At 42.2% G+C, this 18,801-nt stretch overlaps 1 pseudogene across 1 annotated transcript; it reads right to left on the bottom strand.

The window, feature by feature from the left end:
• Window positions 1–8,103: 8,103 nt before the first annotated feature.
• On the bottom strand, window positions 8,104–8,655 carry LOC310771626 (protein FAM3C pseudogene; annotated as a pseudogene). Its single transcript has one exon. The product of its transcript is annotated as a protein FAM3C pseudogene (transcript).
• Window positions 8,656–18,801: the final 10,146 nt, after the last annotated feature.

The raw sequence follows: 18,801 nt of genomic DNA, 5'->3' as shown, positions 1-18,801 counted from the left end.
GCAACAGTGATAGGTTTGTGTCTGGTCAATGCGTTTGTTTCTATAGCTGTAGCCTTTATGCCAGCTCCAACCAGTCTGGCCATTCTCCTCTGAGCTCTCTCATCAACAAGGCGTTTCCGTGCACAAACTGTTGTGCTGTGCGTGAAAATCCCTGGAGATCAGCAGTTTCCGAAATACTCAAAAGCAGCCATAAATAGTGAAAAATGCCCTTTTTCAAATGTATTCCACTAAGAATACTGAATACATGTCCTAAAATGTATTTTTTAATGTATTCCATTAGAATACTCATTCTGAATACTTGCTTTTGGGAGACTTCAAAATCGTCTTGCTGAGTCCATTTGTTTGGGTCGCTCTGAATGTGCTTGCTTAGTTATGAATGAGCTTGTTACAGGGGAGTTTCTACGGGTGGGCCTGGGTAGGCACAGGCCCACCCACTTCTTGCCCTGGCCCACCCAAAAAAAATTATATATATATATATTTTAAATTTGTTGTTTTCTAGAGGCAAACTTGCTGCTGCCTTGCTAGCTAATGGTTTTGTTGCTTAAAAACGCAGGGCACATCATCTCCAGAGTCTAATGCATGACGACTTCATGACATCTAGGAATTCTGCGCGCAAAATGTTGTCATGCAATTGCCCCACCAATTTTCTCCAGGCCCACCCATAATTTAATTTCTGCCTACGCCCCTGTGTTACGGTCTTCTGAGGAAAGGGTATGTAAACACAAAAGTGATGTTTTCTCCTGCAACTGATACTGTTGAAAGAAAATGGAATCCACCAGAGAACTAAGTCTTCAGTTTTGCTTTACCCACTGAAGCCACTTAAGCAGATGGAAGTTTTTAATCATTAAAATAACCATTCCAATCAATTCCCCATAGTTCAATTATGCAGAAAAGTGGGTTCATGGGTCTCTACAATAAAGTTCAAAAGTTGTTGATACAGTATATTTGATTTTGATCTGTTGCGACAATTCGCGTGTGAGAATATAGGGGTCCACATATTCAGTGTATGATAAAGTTACCACCAAGCTACCAGTCAGTGATGGTTATCATGTAAACACTGAACTAGAGGTGTATAGCAAGTCAAAAAACACAAGTGGAATTTGTCCACCCAGATGAGCACGTGGGTGAGTTTTCGGGTCTTGGCTCATGGGCTAATTCTTATGTTCGATGTGAACATGAACTGAAGCTGCTGACCTGTGTCTGCATGATCTTATGCATCGCACTGCTGCCACATGATTGGCTGAATGGATAATTACATGAATAAACAGGTGTACAGGTGTTCATAATAAAGTGTTCAGTGGTGTAATATAACAAAGTATTAGTACTTAAGTACAGTACTTAAGTATTTTTTCTGAGTATCTGTACTTTACTTGAGTATTTATATTTCTGTCAACTTTCACTTTTACTCCACTACATTTCCCCCAATAATCTTAGTTACAAAGTAAAATCTGAAGAAATTGAGTAGCCTACAAGTCACAAGTCAGTCTCAAGTCTTTGCACTCAAGTCCCAAGTCAAGTCAGGCAAGTCCCAAGTCAAGTCAAGACTGACAAGTCCCAAGTCCAAGTCCTAAACGTTTAGTTTCAAGTGCTAAACAAGTCATAGTGTGCTTTTCCATTTTAACAGCAGAGTAATAATATAACATTGAATATACAGTGAGTATAGTAGTTAATCATTAGTTCATGATTAGTTGTTAGTTCCTTAGAGTAATTACTCATTAGTTAATGGTTAGTCAATGGTCAGTTTGTGAGTATAGTAGTTAATTGTTAGTTACTTATTACTTAATTATTACCTGTCAATTAGTTACTCTTTTTGTGTACCCTATTGTAAAGTGGTGCATCATACTCAGTAGTTTGAGTACTGAATCATTACTTAATTATTACCTGTACAAAGTTACTATTTTGTGTACCCTATTGTAAAGTGGTGCATCATACTGAGTAGTTTATTAGTACTTAATCATTACCTGTCCATTAGTTACTCTTTTTGTGCACCCTAATATAAAGTGAAACATCATATACTTATACGTAATAAATTCAAGACTTGTTCCAGGTGAGTTTTGAACCCTCAGCCCCAAAGGGTGGGTTAGGGTTAGGGTTAGGGTAGGAGGCGCTCTGTCAGCCAGTGTGTTTCCAGCCATGTTAAAGAGATGGGAGACCGGTTTGCGGAACAACATTGCTCCTCCATCGGGAACCGACACTCAGGCCTTCATGCAGAGATAGAGAAACAGCTGCTCATCCCGCTGAGCTGTTCCTCAGTGTGGGTGTTAGCATCTGAATTATCCAAGTTTTCATACTGTTGTGTCAATAAACTCAATTAAGAGGCTGGCATTGCGCTTTTTTGTAGGCTATTATATTTTATTTCATATATCATCAGTGTTGGGCAAGTTACTTTCAAAATGTAATATACTACATATTACTAGTTACTTTCATTTGAAAGTAATACGTTACATTACAATATTACTGTCTGTGTAGAGTAACTTGTTACTTATTACACTACTTTTGCATTACTTTTACCAAAACAACAGCAGCAGCAGAATGACATCGCTGCCCTGGAACCATCCCAAAAAATTATTTCAACCGCCTTCAAGTCGCAGTGTAAACAATCCAAAATTCTAAATGTTATTATTTTCCTTTGTTATTGTCATCTATAGTGGTTATTTGCATAAAAACACACAGTTTGATTAGGAAATTGTTTCTTTTTTAAATATGTGCTTTGATTTAATAAAATGTAACTCAATTTGTAACTTGAGTTACTTGACAAAGTAACTGGTATAATATTACTGAAATCCTATAAGTAATAAGTTATATTACTGAGTTACTGCTAAAAGTAATATATTACATGTAATATGTTACTTTTGTAACGAGTTACCCCCAACACTGTATATCATACATGTACATTGTCAATTTAAGTAGTTTGAACTACTTTTTCTGCGTAGCTTGTAGTTTCCTAAACTACATTTCTCCCAGGGTAGCTTTGCTGTAGTTTCAACTACTTCAATGATGAAGTAGTTGGTAGCTTCCTAAGCTATGCTTTCAAAGTAGCTTCCCCAACGTTGGTAGTTAATGGGTACTGAATCATTACTTAATTATTACCTGACCATTAGTTACTCTTTTTGTGTACCCTATTGTAAAGTGGTGCATCATACTCAGTAGTTTATGAGTACTGAATCATTACTTAATTATTACCTGTCCATTTGTTAGTGAAAGTGAAAGGTCTATCTATACACTCACTCCAGGTGAGATTTTAACCCTCAGTCCCAAGATTGTTAAATTTTAAGTCTGGTTGTCTACCATCTGAGCTTACCAGCCTGTTAGTTGGTAGAGCCATACTATGCATCTGTAGAGCCGGAGTATTATGTTCTATCCACATACTAGTTTCTGTTCAAGTACTTATCATTTTGAAGACATATTCCACCCAAATACTACCTTCTCTCCAAATACTTATAGTTTTGAAGGCATATTCCATCTAAATACTACTTAATGTCAAAGTACTTAGGTATGTTTCGGCCAAATACTACTTCTGTGTAAGTACTTGTGTTTTAAAGCACAGAATATACCTTAAAAACTATAAGTACTTGGTCTCCGGCTCTATAGATCCATAGTATGGCTCTACTGAGACAGTCAGCCCACCCCTCAGTCACTTTTGAATGGCAACAGCCAGAGGAAAGAGTGAAAACCACTGAGAAAACCAGTCTTAATAGGTCTGACCTGGTGGTACAGAGGTTTAGCTTCCTGCCCAGCAGTATTGAACCCTCAATGGCTTTTGAGGTTGTGGGTTCGAGTCTCAGTCAGTTTTGAATGGGCAGCCAGAGGAAAGAGAAGAAAGTGCCCACAGATTAGCTACTTAACTATTTCTAAATTGACTAAAAGCTCAAATATAACCTTTTGACCTATAGCCAGCCACTTCAAAAGTCATACAGAGAGAAATACAGCATCAGTGGCAGTGCCTTTGTGGTTCACTGTGTTAGCTGCCTTCAGACCTGTACCGTACTCCCCAGGAGCTTCCTCCGTACATACCCCCCACAAAAAAAACATGCAGAAGATCGTCATCCGACCAGTGACGACAACATGAAGTTGGTCCCCGGGCGCTGGAAAGAAAAAGCGACCGCTGCTCCTGGCCTGCCCCCTGGAGGAAAGGACAAGCCTGGATGGGTCAAATGCAGAGGACAAATTTCACCGGCCACCGTCAGCATGAGTGTGTGTTGTGGCCACATGCATGTGTTGAAGTGTTCGTGTGATAATAAAAGACGGGCTTGTCCGTCTGAAATCGTGTTTTAATCGTGTTTTTTTAGTTCCAGTAGGAGTCAGCCACTTACTTGTGACAGGTTGACAGGTATGGGAAGATGTCATTATAATGTTTATGTTTACTATGGGGGGCCAACAACTTAGTTTATTTGCCTTATTGCACTAACGGATAATTTTATAATTGTACTCGTTTCAAATATTTGGGTTTTCAGGATGATATAACTTGTCACAGAACATCTATTTTGGTTTTATTTGGTAAAAGTGGAACTGTAGTTCTTCTGGTTTTCTTGTTCATGATTTTGTGGAAAGCATTCACTAGACAGTCATTTGGAACAGTTGACAGTTGAGACAAGTACTTTGGTGTGTGAGAATGCACTACACGATTCTCGCCACAAGGCAGTAGGCTACCTGTGAGCAAGTGGCGACTGTTGTAAACGGGATAGTATAAGTATACTTGAATAACGTAGAAGTCTGTAGCTAACACAGCAGTTGTCAAGTAGCAGAGAACGTGCAGCCAGACAGAAAAGTCCAGAAATCTCTGGCTGCATGTTATGGCCTAGCTCAAGGACCATAAATAATGGGAAGCAAGTCAGGGGTCCAAAATGCAAAAAAGGAATTTTATTTATATAAAGACAAAGTAAATGGTGCAAAATACAAAGGATCAAAAATGTGCAATGAACCTAAATTAAAGTACAAATCAAAATGGACTCCCAACACAAAGGCACAGGCCAGAGCAGGGGGAGCCAGAGAATGACAGGCTGGCTGAGCCTTTGTAGGGTTTGGGCTCAGTGGCCAAGCTGCTCCCAACTCCAGCTGATTGCTGCCTCAGCCAACCAGATACTCCAAGCTCTGTAAGACAGACAAGAAGACACATACCCAGCACACCCAAGCCCCAGCACTATAGAGGCCCTGGGCCGTCACATGCAACATACTGAATTTCTCCATTGGTTTGGGGTGAAAAGAAATATATTGTAGGCGGAGTTCCCAGCATGCTCTGGGGTAGATGTGTTTATTAATGTGCTTTGGGAGGTTAGTTAAAGGACTTCCTGTTCTACATGTGTGATCTTAGTTATCTGCAAGGTTATTGTCAACTAATAGTGCTGTTCTACATGTTATTTACATTGCTTCACAATGTTGAAATTTTGGCACCATGGTTGACTCTGGTGTGCAGTTCAGTGACCCCCTCTGAGATGCTGTCTGTGGTCTAATGTAACAATAAACAGTATTTCCAGTAGTCTTGTGTTGTATGCAGCGCAGGATCTGCTAATAAAATGGAGATAATCTCTCTGACTGTGCTTGTTGCAATATTTTCCTACCTTTTGATTGGGTTGTGAAGACTCATGTGTGAGTGGGTGTTACCCACCTCTTCCCATAGACCCCCCTCATGGGGGCCATTTTGTGTTGAAAAGGCAGGGTAAGCACAGGTGCAAGCAAAACACTAATGAGGGTTTCAAAGTTCCATGATTGGAATTTGGAACCCCTCATTAGTGTTTTGCTTGAACCTGTCTTTATTCTGCCTTTTTGACACAAAATGGGCCCTGTGAAAAACGTCTATGATGTTCCCTGCACCTTTGTTGAAATATGTACTCCCACAAGGGCTATGTTCAGAGAGAAAAAAAGACATCCCCATGCAGGGTTCGATCTCAGCACACCTGCTTCAGAGTCCTCTGTCTTAACCCCTCAGCTATTGACTTGAATAAAAATGATCTATTGGAAGTAATATATAGCCTATACTTTTTGTTTTGTTTTTGTTTTTACCTTTATTTATACAGGGGGAGTCTCACTGAGAGCAATGCTCTCTTTTTCAGGAGCGCCCTGTTCACATTCACACATACATTCATACCTGGAAACTGACCAGTACAACCATAGTCTGATCTGCTGGCCACTGATCAGCTCCACTGGAGCTTCTGACAAAGGTTCCTACTGGAACATGCATGCAAGGTTACCTCGCTAATTCAGTTTCATGATTCCATCCAGCGATTAGATTATTTTATTTATTTTAGATCATGATAATGTAAGACTTTATGTTGACTGTGCGTGCGTTATACTGTCCTCATTGTTGAAGGTTCATACTAGAACTTGCATTGCGAGCTAATTCAGTTTGATGAGTTCAACCGATGGGTGTATCCCATTTGGTGAAAAAGTATCCTTTCCTCCATCCTCACAGCCTTGTCTCCTTGTTGACCCAGAAACAAAAAATGAGCTGCTTAACAGCAGATCCTGTGCCCCATCAGACAGGTCACTGAACTGCACACCAGAATCAGCCATGGTGCCAACATTTCAACTTATAACTTTGCAGATAACTAACATCATGCATATAGAACAAGAAATCATTTTAACCTCCAAAACACATTGGCAAACAAACAATTGACAAACAAATCTACAAACAGAACACACTACCCCAGGGCATGCTGGGAACTCCGTCCACTTTCCTCTTCCACAGGTAGAATTTCCCAGAAAGCTTTGAGGCATAACTTTTGACACTTTGTTTTACAGGCTGGGGGCTTGGTCAGGGTAAGAATTTAGCTGCTAGCCCAGCCCAGGCAGACACGATTGGGGATTTAACCACCGCAGTAAACGCACATCTGAGCAGACGACTTGTGTTCTGCTCTAGAACCCCCAAACCTGTAGTTTAGAGCCGCAGCACCGTCTTTTGGTGAGTCAGCCCATGAGATATATGGGCGGTTTTACCCCACTCGCGCGCCAGCCGTTGAACATTTTGTGGGCGTTCCCAGACATGCGGACTGTCTCTATAGTTTATTGAAGAACACACCCTGAACTCATTTGATTGGTTACTGCAACTGCTTCTTCCTGAAAACATGCGGCAAGTAAATAAAATGTGGTTAAGATTAGGGTTTAGGGTGTGAAATTAGTGCAGTTTGGGGTGTCCTTGGTCTTGCGGCATAATGGTTAAGGTGCTTGCCTTCCAATCTGAGGACTGGGGTTCAATTCCCAGTCAAACCATACACATCTTTATAAAACATTAGGTTTAGGCAAGTACAACAGTTTGGGTTATACTAGTCTATAAACAACTAGCCAGAGAAAAGAGTGAAAAGCCCTGAGAAAACCTGCTTTAAGAAGTCTGACCTGGTGGCGCAAAGAGGGTGCTTCCTGCCCTGCCGTATTGAGCCCCCGGTCACTTTTGAGGTCATGGGTTCGAGCCTAGTAAGTAACTGTACTTCTACTTAACTAAAAGGAATGTGTGTACTTTTCCCACCTGTTTATCGATACCGTGTAAAATTAGTTCAAATGCATGTTGGCAGATTACATGTGGTTAGAAACTGACAACCACTACCAATCACAGTCATCATGCCTGAGGACTTGGTAACACTTTATAATAACTGCACACCATAAGCATTAGTTATTAGTACGTAATTAATCATTTATAAAGCATTGTTCATACATTGCATTAGTAATTCATAAACAGTTATAAATATCATCATCATCATCATTACTGCAACACTATCACAGCACAGTCAGGCGGCCTTAGAGATGGTATGTGTGACAGTTAGCCAATAACCACTGATAACATCCTTCAAATCGGTTCAGTCTTGCCACTAGCTCCAATCAGCTAGTCCCAATCAGCTAGCTCTAATCAGCTAGCACTAGCCAGCATCTGTGGAACAGCGTCCAAAAGGAATGGAGAAGCGCAGGTGGCTCTGAGCAGCATAGCTTGATCCTAGTGATTAGAGTCTACCGGAGAGTCTGTCAGCGGTTTGTCTTTCTTTCTGATCACTCTTCTGAAGAGTTTGTTGCTGGAACCATTTCCTGGTAGGCAAAGAGGAACACAAGGCTTGTGGTGCGTGGGCCCGTGGAGGAGGTGTAACTGCTCTCACAACAGTCTCACGAGGACAGGAGAGATCAACCCTGTCTCTGGGGTATGCATCCTTCCATCTCTAGGACCTTGGGCCAGCCCCCAAACTCGTCGGTATCTGCACTGTATTTTATGTGCCGTTCAAAGGGACTCTTGGTCTTGAAGCCTTTGCCTCCTACAAAGATCCAGTTATCCCTGGGGCCCAGGTTGGTGATACTTGAGCTGCCCAGATCAGCGATCAGCTTCCGGGCTTCATCGTTGAGTTTTGTTGCAGGATCATCAAAGGAGGCCATCATCACGATTGCCCCATCTTCAATTTCCTTCAGGAACTTAATGAAAGGAACCACATCTCCTGCCCACATATCAAAATAGTCGGTCTTGATCAGCTGCCCTGTTGCCCCATTAACCAAGGCAATGTTGATTCCTCTCCACACATTGTTCTTCACGCCACTCATCAGTGTGTTGTCTTCCAGGCAGACTTTGGGCCCCACCACATTAGCTGCTCCACTGGCCATCTTGAAGGAGAACTTTCCAGCTGAACATGCCTTGGACATCCCACACTTGTACCTGACTGGCTTGGACGGGCCTTCATCCACTGGCATAGATCTTCGTAATGAGGAGAGCAGAAGGAAAAGCATGACGGCGAGGCAGAAAACTACTGCCAACTTCAAAATGCCTACAGCTCTGAATCTGTTCATAAATCTGTTGATATTCATATTCCTAGGGAGCTCCAACCCTTTGTCCACAAGTCAGAGCGATGTCGTACAATTTATAACCTCAGCAGGAAAGGATTTGACATCACTGATGATGTCACAATGTCTATGACATCATCAGTGATGTATGACATCACTGATGATGTCACAATGCTAGTGGGAAGCAGGGAAGGGCTGGTGATGATGTCACCATCAGTGACATCACTGATGATGTCACAATGTTAGTGGGAAGCAGGGAAGGGCTGGTGATGATGTCACCATCAGTGACATCACTGATGATGTCACAATGTTAGTGGGAAGCAGGGAAGGGCAGCGGACTGATGCTAAGCGACAGCCTACAGGACCAGAAAAGCTCCAGCCAAGAAATACATAAAATTGCTAAAGTGGCGTCTGTCTGTCTTTCTTTCTTTCTGTCTGTCTGTGATTTTGGTCCCACATTGTGAGATTTGTGATTTTGGTCAGTAATGACATCACTGATGATGTCACAATGTCTGTTGTAGAATGGAATTTGTATCAATAACACCATTCTTCTCCCGCATTAACCAGATAGCATCTCAAGCCAATATGAGACTGTATATTATAACGTTAGATGATGGTAGTATCTGATAAGGCAGAGAGATGCACCAGACCACATCTAAAAAAAAAAACATGTTTAATTAACCAATATTTAAAATAATGTGCCCAGTGTATTAACACATATATTTACCTTTATCATCAAAAGCTTAATAATCTTAAGATTAACATCTCTCCCTGTGGGATGCATGCTGTCCTAGTTGGTGAGAATCACTTTAAAACTGTGTTGTCTCACATGGTGATTTGCAAGAGCTGTGATTCATAGAGCTGCTCCATCAGCCTCTGCATAAAAGAGGAGGGTTCAACATGTACTGTATACCTTCACTCTCATGTCCTTTCTACTGTGGGCCAACATGTACTGTATACCTTCACTCTCATGTCCTTTCTACTGTGGGTCAACATGTACGGTACTGTATACCTTCACTCTCATGTCCTTTCTACTGTGGGCCAACATGTACTGTATACCTTCACTCTCATGTCCTTTCTACTGTGGGCCAACATGTACTGTATACCTTCACTCTCATGTCCTTTCTACTGTGGGTCAACATGTACTGTATACCTTCACTCTCATGTCCTTTCTACTGTGGGCCAACATGTACTGTATACCTTCACTCTCATGTCCTTTCTACTGTGGGTCAACATGTACTGTATACCTTCACTCTCATGTCCTTTCTACTGTGGGTCAACATGTACTGTATACCTTCACTCTCATGTCCTTTCTACTGTGGGTCAACATGTACTCTATACCTTTACTCTCATGTCCTTTCTACTGTGGGTCAACATGTACTGTATACCTTCACTCTCATGTCCTTTCTACTGTGGGTCAACATGTACTGTATACCTTCACTCTCATGTCATTTCTACTGTGGGCCAACATGTACTGTATACCTTCACTCTCATGTCCTTTCTACTGTGGGTCAACATGTACTGTATACCTTCACTCTCATGTCCTTTTTACTGTGGGTCAACATGTACTGTATACCTTCACTCTCATGTCATTTCTACTGTGGGTCAACATGTACTGTATACCTTCACTCTCATGTCCTTTCTACTGTGGGTCAACATGTACTGTATACCTTCACTCTCATGTCCTTTTTACTGTGGGTCAACATGTACTGTATACCTTCACTCTCATGTCCTTTTTACTGTGGGTCAACATGTACTGTATACCTTCACTCTCATGTCATTTCTACTGTGGGTCAACATGTACTGTATACCTTCACTCTCATGTCCTTTCTACTGTGGTTCAACATGTACTGTATACCTTCACTCTCATGTCCTTTCTACTGTGGGTCAACATGTACTGTATACCTTCACTCTCATGTCCTTTCTACTGTGGTTCAACATGTACTGTATACCTTCACTCTCATGTCCTTTCTACTGTGGTTCAACATGTACTGTATACCTTCACTCTCATGTCCTTTCTACTGTGGTTCAACATGTACTGTATACCTTCACTCTCATGTCCTTTCTACTGTGGGTCAACATGTACTGTATACCTTCACTCTCATGTCCTTTCTACTGTGGGTCAACATGTACTGTATACCTTCACTCTCATGTCCTTTCTACTGTGGGCCAACATGTACTGTATACCTTCACTCTCATGTCCTTTCTACTGTGGGTCAACATGTACTGTATACCTTCACTCTCATGTCCTTTCTACTGTGGGTCAACATGTACTGTATACCTTCACTCTCATGTCCTTTCTACTGTGGGTCAACATGTACTGTATACCTTCACTCTCATGTCCTTTCTACTGTGGGTCAACATGTACTGTATACCTTTACTCTCATGTCCTTTCTACTGTGGGTCAACATGTACTGTATACCTTCACTCTCATGTCCTTTCTACTGTGGGTCAACATGTACTGTATACCTTCACTCTCATGTCCTTTCTACTGTGGTTCAACATGTACTGTATACCTTCACTCTCATGTCCTTTCTACTGTGGGTCAACATGTACTGTATACCTTCACTCTCATGTCCTTTCTACTGTGGTTCAACATGTACTGTATACCTTCACTCTCATGTCCTTTCTACTGTGGTTCAACATGTACTGTATACCTTCACTCTCATGTCCTTTCTACTGTGGGTCAACATGTACTGTATACCTTCACTCTCATGTCCTTTCTACTGTGGGTCAACATGTACTGTATACCTTCACTCTCATGTCCTTTCTACTGTGGGTCAACATGTACTGTATACCTTCACTCTCATGTCCTTTCTACTGTGGGTCAACATGTACTGTATACCTTCACTCTCATGTCCTTTCTACTGTGGGTCAACATGTACTGTATACCTTCACTCTCATGTCCTTTCTACTGTGGGCCAACATGTACTGTATACCTTCACTCTCATGTCCTTTCTACTGTGGGTCAACATGTACTGTATACCTTCACTCTCATGTCCTTTCTACTGTGGGTCAACATGTACTGTATACCTTCACTCTCATGTCCTTTCTACTGTGGGCCAACATGTACTGTATACCTTCACTCTCATGTCCTTTCTACTGTGGGTCAACATGTACTGTATACCTTCACTCTCATGTCCTTTCTACTGTGGGTCAACATGTACTGTATACCTTTACTCTCATGTCCTTTCTACTGTGGGTCAACATGTACTGTGTACCTTCACTCTCATGTCCTTTCTACTGTGGTTCAACATGTACTGTATACCTTCACTCTCATGTCCTTTCTACTGTGGGTCAAAACCTCTTTTTCTCCCCGTTTGTCTCCCGACGTCTCCTCGCCCTTTACTGCTCAATGTTTGTTCACATGCAGCAGGAATATTGAGGTGCAAATAACTGAAGATGATCCTCTGCTGTCTCTCGTTTGTCATGCGTGTCTGTGTCTCTCTGTGTCTCTCTCCCCACCGTGTCTGCAGAGTGAAGGAGTTTGGGATAAGTCCCTCGGACATCCCCTTCTCGCAGGGTGGGGGCGGAGGAGGCCGCTCTCCCCTACTTATGAGTACGAGGACTTTTCCACCTCTCCCACCAGGTCGCTCCCCACTGCGCTTCCCAATAAGTTACCAACATATATCCAACTGCTGCTTCTGTGTTGTCACGCCACATTAGCCATCAACACCCACCTTTACGTTGCTTCCTGTTGTCCGTTAGCCTCATACATTTAGACTCCATAATAGGTTCAATTTGAATTCCTCAGCAAATACCTACTGTAGCTCTACTGTTCACAGCTAATCTGTTGCTAGCAAACAAATGGCTTGGGCTAAACAACATAACCCTAACCCTAACCCTACCACTGGTGGCCCAAAGAGGGTGCTTCCTGCCCTGCCGTATTGAGGCCCCGGTCACTTTTGAGGTCATGGGTTCGAGCTTAGTAAGTAACTGTACTTCTACTTAACTAAAAGGAATGTGTGTACTTTTCCCACCTGTTTATCGATACCGTGTAAAATTAGTTCAAATGCATGTTGACAGATTACATGTGGTTAGAAACTGACAACCACTACCAATCACAGTCATCATGCCTGCTGCTATAAAAGAAACTTCTGGAATTGCTGAACTAGAAAGTTTACCACAAAGCGACTCAAAGCCTCAGTCTTCTGATCCAAAATCAGACACCTTGTCCATTAGGTTAGGTGGTTTGACTACCAGAACAGGGTAACTTCTTATTTGTTTGCCACTAGAAAAAGGTTTTTGTTAAGTGTCTAGGCTAGTCAAACCAGCCACACCTGAACAATCACACCCAGGTGGTGCTAATTAAGTGTCTTAAAGTGGTAATCCACGACAGCTGTGCTGGATAAGGTAATCTCATCATGAATGGAATTAATGAGGGAGAGAAGTCTTCCTCAGAAAATCTGGGTTAAATCATAACCATGCGTTCATCTCTATGCAATCTAAATCCCATAGAGATAGGCACAGTGCCTATCTCTATGCAATCTAAATCCCATAGAGATAAACACAGTGTTATTCTATAAGGTGTGTCCCACTGACTTACAGATGGATGCAGTCTGATTATTTAAACAATCTTTGAGCAACAGTTGTACCAAAACTTTGTGACTGTGTTTGTGTTGTGTTTGTGTATTGTTGTGGAGGAATCTTACAAATTGGACCTTGATGGTATGCAAACACATGGAAAAATGCCCATGGATTCTGTTACCTTTCTTCTACATGAAACAATGTAAGATAAATCAAGGTCCAAATGATTGCAGTAGCTTTGAATTTAGAAACTGAGAATCATGCAGTCTTATTGAGATTGTTTTAGACTAGGGTTCCAGCCCCGAGCACGGCCTCACCCGCAGCTCGGCTGCTGCGTCTGCGTGGCCTCACCTGCTCTATTGGCATGTGCAGCACACCATAGACCCTTTTCATGGGGGCCATTTTGTGTCTTAAAGGCAGGATAAACACAGGTGCAAGCAAAACCCTAATGAAGGTTTCCAACTTCCAATCATGGAAGATGGAAACCCTCATTAGTGTTTTGCTTGCACCTGTGTTTATCCTGCCTTTTCGACACAAAATGGCCACCGTGAGAAGGGTCTATTGCCAACTTCGCATCACTGATGACATCACAATTGCTCGAGTGACATCACTGATGATGTCATGGACCTTATGACATCATCAGTGACATCATTACGGACCAAAATCATCACAAATCTCAAAATGTGGAACCAAAAACATGTCCAAAATTGCAAACAGCCAATCAGAAACAATCCTCCAACAACAGACAGGCAGGTCTGTGGGTTTGTCTGTATTGTCAGTGCAGTTGTCTGTGTCCTGGTAGACCAGGGGTCAAAACCTGCTGTGCATGGGAACCAGTATAGTTTATTGAAGAACATTTATTTTAAAACTTTAATATCTTCAATTAATTAGAAGTGTAATAAAAACAAAAAATGGGTTGTTACTGTATGCCTATTGCCACTTTTATTTAAATACAAATCTTTTTGCTAACCAAAGATATGTGGACATCCTGGACTTGACCTCACAAACCTTACCTCAGGAAGCAACTGACATACACAGTGTGCCACCAAGACACTGCCGTGTTTCTCCTCTTTTTGTTGGACAATTTGAGCAATTAATCACCAGAAATGGCTGTAATATAGTTGAGCTTCTAGTTAACTTAGTAAGCTGATCTAAGAGTCTAAGTCTAAGTCCATGTGTGTGATGTCCATGGTTCATACCCACAACTCTTCTCTGGGCACTTTTGTCTTTCCTCTGGCTGTCACCATTCAAAAATGCCTTGAGGGTCGAACCCATGACCTCAAGGGTGACTGAGGCTTCAATGATGCAGGGCAGCAGGCCAACTCGCTGTGCCCTCTTAATGGAGGTTTTCTCAGGGCTTTAAATGACCTCTGGCTGTTGACATTCAAAATTGACTGAGGCTCAAACCCACGACGTCAAACGTGACTGATGTCTCAATAACACTATGCAGCAAGCCAACTCTCTGTGCCACCAGGACAGACTCCTGAAGGTCGGTTTTCTCAGGGCTTTAAAGCACTCTTTCCTCTGCGCTGGCTGTCGCCATTCAAAACTGACAGAATCTCGAACCCACGACTTCAAAATTGACTCAGCTTTCACGCATTATGTGCACCTTTTTTGTGGGGGGGGGGGGGGGGGAACATACACAAATTATGAATCAAAGTATAGTCTTTAGGCATCTTACAATATGTTTTGAAGGGATCTTTTAAGTTTATTAGTATTTGAATTATATGAGTTTCTATTCACCTTGCACAGAAAATACTTTTTACATTTCAGAGCCTGTACTTTTTTTTACTTTTACTTGAGTAATTTAGTTGAATCAGTACTTTTACCAGAATCTTTTTTACACAATTAACTACTTAAGTAAAGAAAGTGTTTCCCAACTCTGCTATTATGTCTCCTCCATCGGGAATAGAACCAATAATCCACCTGTCAGGTAGCGACACAGAGTGACTCATCCTGGCGAGCTATGAACTGTTAAGACTTCACCTTCTGAATTCTACACACTGTGTTCACACTGACAACAAACTAGAGCATAAAGAGTGAATTACAGTAGGTTGGAATTGAATGAGTGAGCAGCTGTTTATCTGACTGAGCTAGAGTCAGAGACTGACTAGACTTCTACATCAGCTTATTTCTATCAGTGTTCAAACTACTGCTGATGATTAAAAAAAGGTCATCAGGGTGGTGCCTGAGGCAGGGATTGAACAAACAACCTTTGAACATCACACAAGATCCACATGTTTATCTGAGTGAGCTATAGCCCAGTTCCTCTTACAACATTTTCATATTGTAGCTTTAAACCTTGATCTGTGACTGTTGCAGTAGGTCTGACAAGAAGGAGATAAGAGAGGAATAGGAGTATGTGATTTGAAAAAGAAAGTTGCGGTTCACAATTAGGAAGTTCTTTACCAGACTTAAGAGCCTGAAAATCTTCAGTAAATATCGTGCAGTCTTTTTTTTTAAGATGATTTTTTTGGGGGCATTTCCGCCTTTATTTAGGTAGGACAGTATGCAGACAGGAAAGGTGAGGATAGAGAGGGGATGACATGCGGCAAAGGACCTCGGGTGAGATTCGGACCAGAGCCTCCGTCGTATAGTGCTACCAGATGAGCCACCAGGAAGCACGGTATCCTGCAGTCTTTGATATGTCACCTGGACCAGATCTTTCCAGGTACTAAACTATTAAAAATGATTGATTGATTGATTGATTGAAATCGGCTGGGATCCAGTAGATCTGGATGCTGATTGATCTGTGTGAGGCCACCAAACAGGTTTCCTCAAGTCAGGGAGTGGTGTGTGTGGTGAACAGGCCATTGTTCAGAGGGCTGAGAAAAGCTCTGTTCCATCTGTGAGCTTCTGTCAGCTGTTTTTACTCTGATGGTTTTGGCTCCAGTTTGGATCTCATTGGCTGGGTTTCCCAAAAGCTTCTTTGCGCTAAGAAGCTAATTTAACCCTTCTTAAAGCCCCCTTAAGAAGCAAACGCGTTTCCCAATTGCTTCTTTATGAAGGCATGCGTTTCCCAAAAGCTTCTTAGTGCTAAGAAGCTTCTTTGACCCTTCTTAAGGCTCCCGTAAGAAGCCAACGAAGCCAACGCGTTTCCCGATTGCTTCTTAGCCTAAAATTATGTTCCAATTATCTTCCGTTAAGAAGGCTGCGTTTCCCAAAAGCTTCTTAGCGCTAAGATGATCTTTCGTTAAGAAGGTTTTGTAAGAAGGGTCTGGGGCATTCTTAACACCTTCTTAATGACAAAACACTGGCAGATCCAGCCGCGTCAGGCAAAAGGAGATAATTGTGTCCACTGTTCCTCTTGTGTTTTTCCCTTTTTCCTTTCTTTCATGTACCCTTTAGTGTTTAAAATTAGGGAACACTTGAAAATCTCCCCTGTATGTATGGTTACTTGTGTTTTAAATGTTTTACCGTAGGCTATATTCCTCTAATCAGAATGGATTCCTTTTATAATGTTGTGGATTTATATAGCACCTTTCACAGAACCCAAGGTCGCTTAAATTCTGTAGTGTTTCTCTGTTTTGTTGTATGCTGTGTATATAAAGCAATTTGAACTGCAGTCCATGTCTGAAATAAATAATGTTTAATAAAGTTTAACATCACCATGATTAGGTTATTCTACAACAGTGTTTCTCAACCACTGAGTCGTGGCCCACTGGTGGGCTCAGAGTGCCATCTAATGGGCCGCAGAGGACCTCTCACATCAAGATGGTGGACAGCTCCAGTTAAGATGCTTCTTAACTCATTGAATGCCATGGACGTCCTTCGACGTCCAATTAAATAGTGACGTAGAATGCCACGGACGTCCTTCGACGTCCAATGCGTTTTTTGACGGTGGGACGTCGATCAAAGCCTTCCGCAGCTCCTGTACAACTATAGTAGCTATTGGAGGTGTATAACCTATTTTACGGACTCATTAGGTGGCGACAGTGCTTGCTCGGTGCAGTCCAGATTAGAGACAGGTCCGAGAAACAGCCTAAAAGCCGTGGATCAAAGACAACCCGATGCATGCTCCCAGAGCCATTTGCTCTGTCGCAGGAGCTGACATTGGCTCCGAACAGGAGTCAATCCGCGCTCACAACTGAGCCCCTCTGTCCCTGTCTGTCTGTCTGTCTGTCTGTATCGTTTCTCCAACCGATTAGCAGCCAGGAAAGCAGCCCCTGACGCCAAACCATTCAGCAATCCGGGTTGGCTCTTCCCTGCTGTGGCGCTGAGAGCCGACAGCAGCACACAAACGCAGCACTCCGAAAATATAATGGTTGCGTGAGGCTGTGTGCAGTGTGGGGAGGAGTTTACGGGGGGAGGGGGGGAGGGGGGTGGTGCACGCAGGGCATCACACAACAACTACGTCACTACATCAGAAAATATTATCTTCAGACTCAGTGAATGTGCTTGAAATGCTGCATTTCACAAAAGGCGGATTATCTCAGCTAATAATTTGAAAAGCCTGAAAACGCTGAAAACAACCTATCTTCTCCGGCTCATAACTAAAGAACGGAAAATGGTATCAATAAACTTTTTTTTGCTGATGATACAATAGAGCCAGCTCGTTCTTGTGCGTGTTCGGTGTTTACATAGTAATATCACACAATATTCTGTGGGCCTCGAGAAATCACTGAAAACGCTCTGAAAACTCTGGCACTGGGAGCATCCGTTCTCCAAAAGTGGCTGGCACTGAATGAGTTAAGAGCCTTCTATTTTTTTTATTTTTCTCTTATGTTAAGAAGGCGTTTGGGAAACACTTCTTTGGAGCCTTCTTAACTCCTTAAGAAGCTTCTTAACTCTTAAGAAGCTTCTTTGTTGGGAAACTCAGCCATTATCAGTTTCTCATCTTGCTGCTGATTTCTCTGATCCATGGCCACTGCCAAGAGTATAAAGACCATGTGCTAAACTGAGGGACTGCTGGTTACACTTCAAGCCTTGGCAAGTGGCACACCCATCAAAGTCTGAGGACCCAGAGGGAGATGTTTCAAGGGTGTAGTTGATGTGCAGATAATTGAATGGCAAATGATGACAACGGTTTTATGATGGGCTTTTCGACACTTAACAAAAACCTTTTCTCTAGTGGCAAATAAATAAGAAGTTACCCTGGCCCAGCAGTCAAATCACCTGGCCTAATGGACAAGGTGTATGATTTTGGATCAGAAGACTGAGGGTTTTAGTCCCTTTGTGGTCAACTTTCTAGTTCAGCAATTCCAGAAGTTTCTTTTAGAGCTTCAGGCATTATAACTGTGATTGGTAGTAGTTGTCAGTTTGTGACATCGTTTTTCCACGAAAAAGGGGCACATAATGCGTAAAAGCGGGGGGAGCGCGAGATGAGAGAGACAAACAAACAACGTTACATCATATTTGTCTGTCATGCACACTGTAAAAACTACAAGTTCCTTGAGGAACCTCTACATGTAGGTTACTCCAAGAACCTAGGGGTTCCCCCAAAAACTCTGAAGTTCCTCAATGCTCTCAGAGGTGCCTGCAAGAACCTTTAATTTTTACGCAGTATGAATATGATTCCTCAAAGAA

Source organism: Poromitra crassiceps (genome assembly GCF_964638095.1).
Source record: "Poromitra crassiceps genome assembly, contig: HAP1_SCAFFOLD_905, whole genome shotgun sequence".
Taxonomy (NCBI): Eukaryota; Metazoa; Chordata; class Actinopteri; order Beryciformes; family Melamphaidae; genus Poromitra; species Poromitra crassiceps.
Note: the sequence above shows the minus strand (reverse complement) of the source record. Positions and strands in the feature narration are given on the sequence as shown.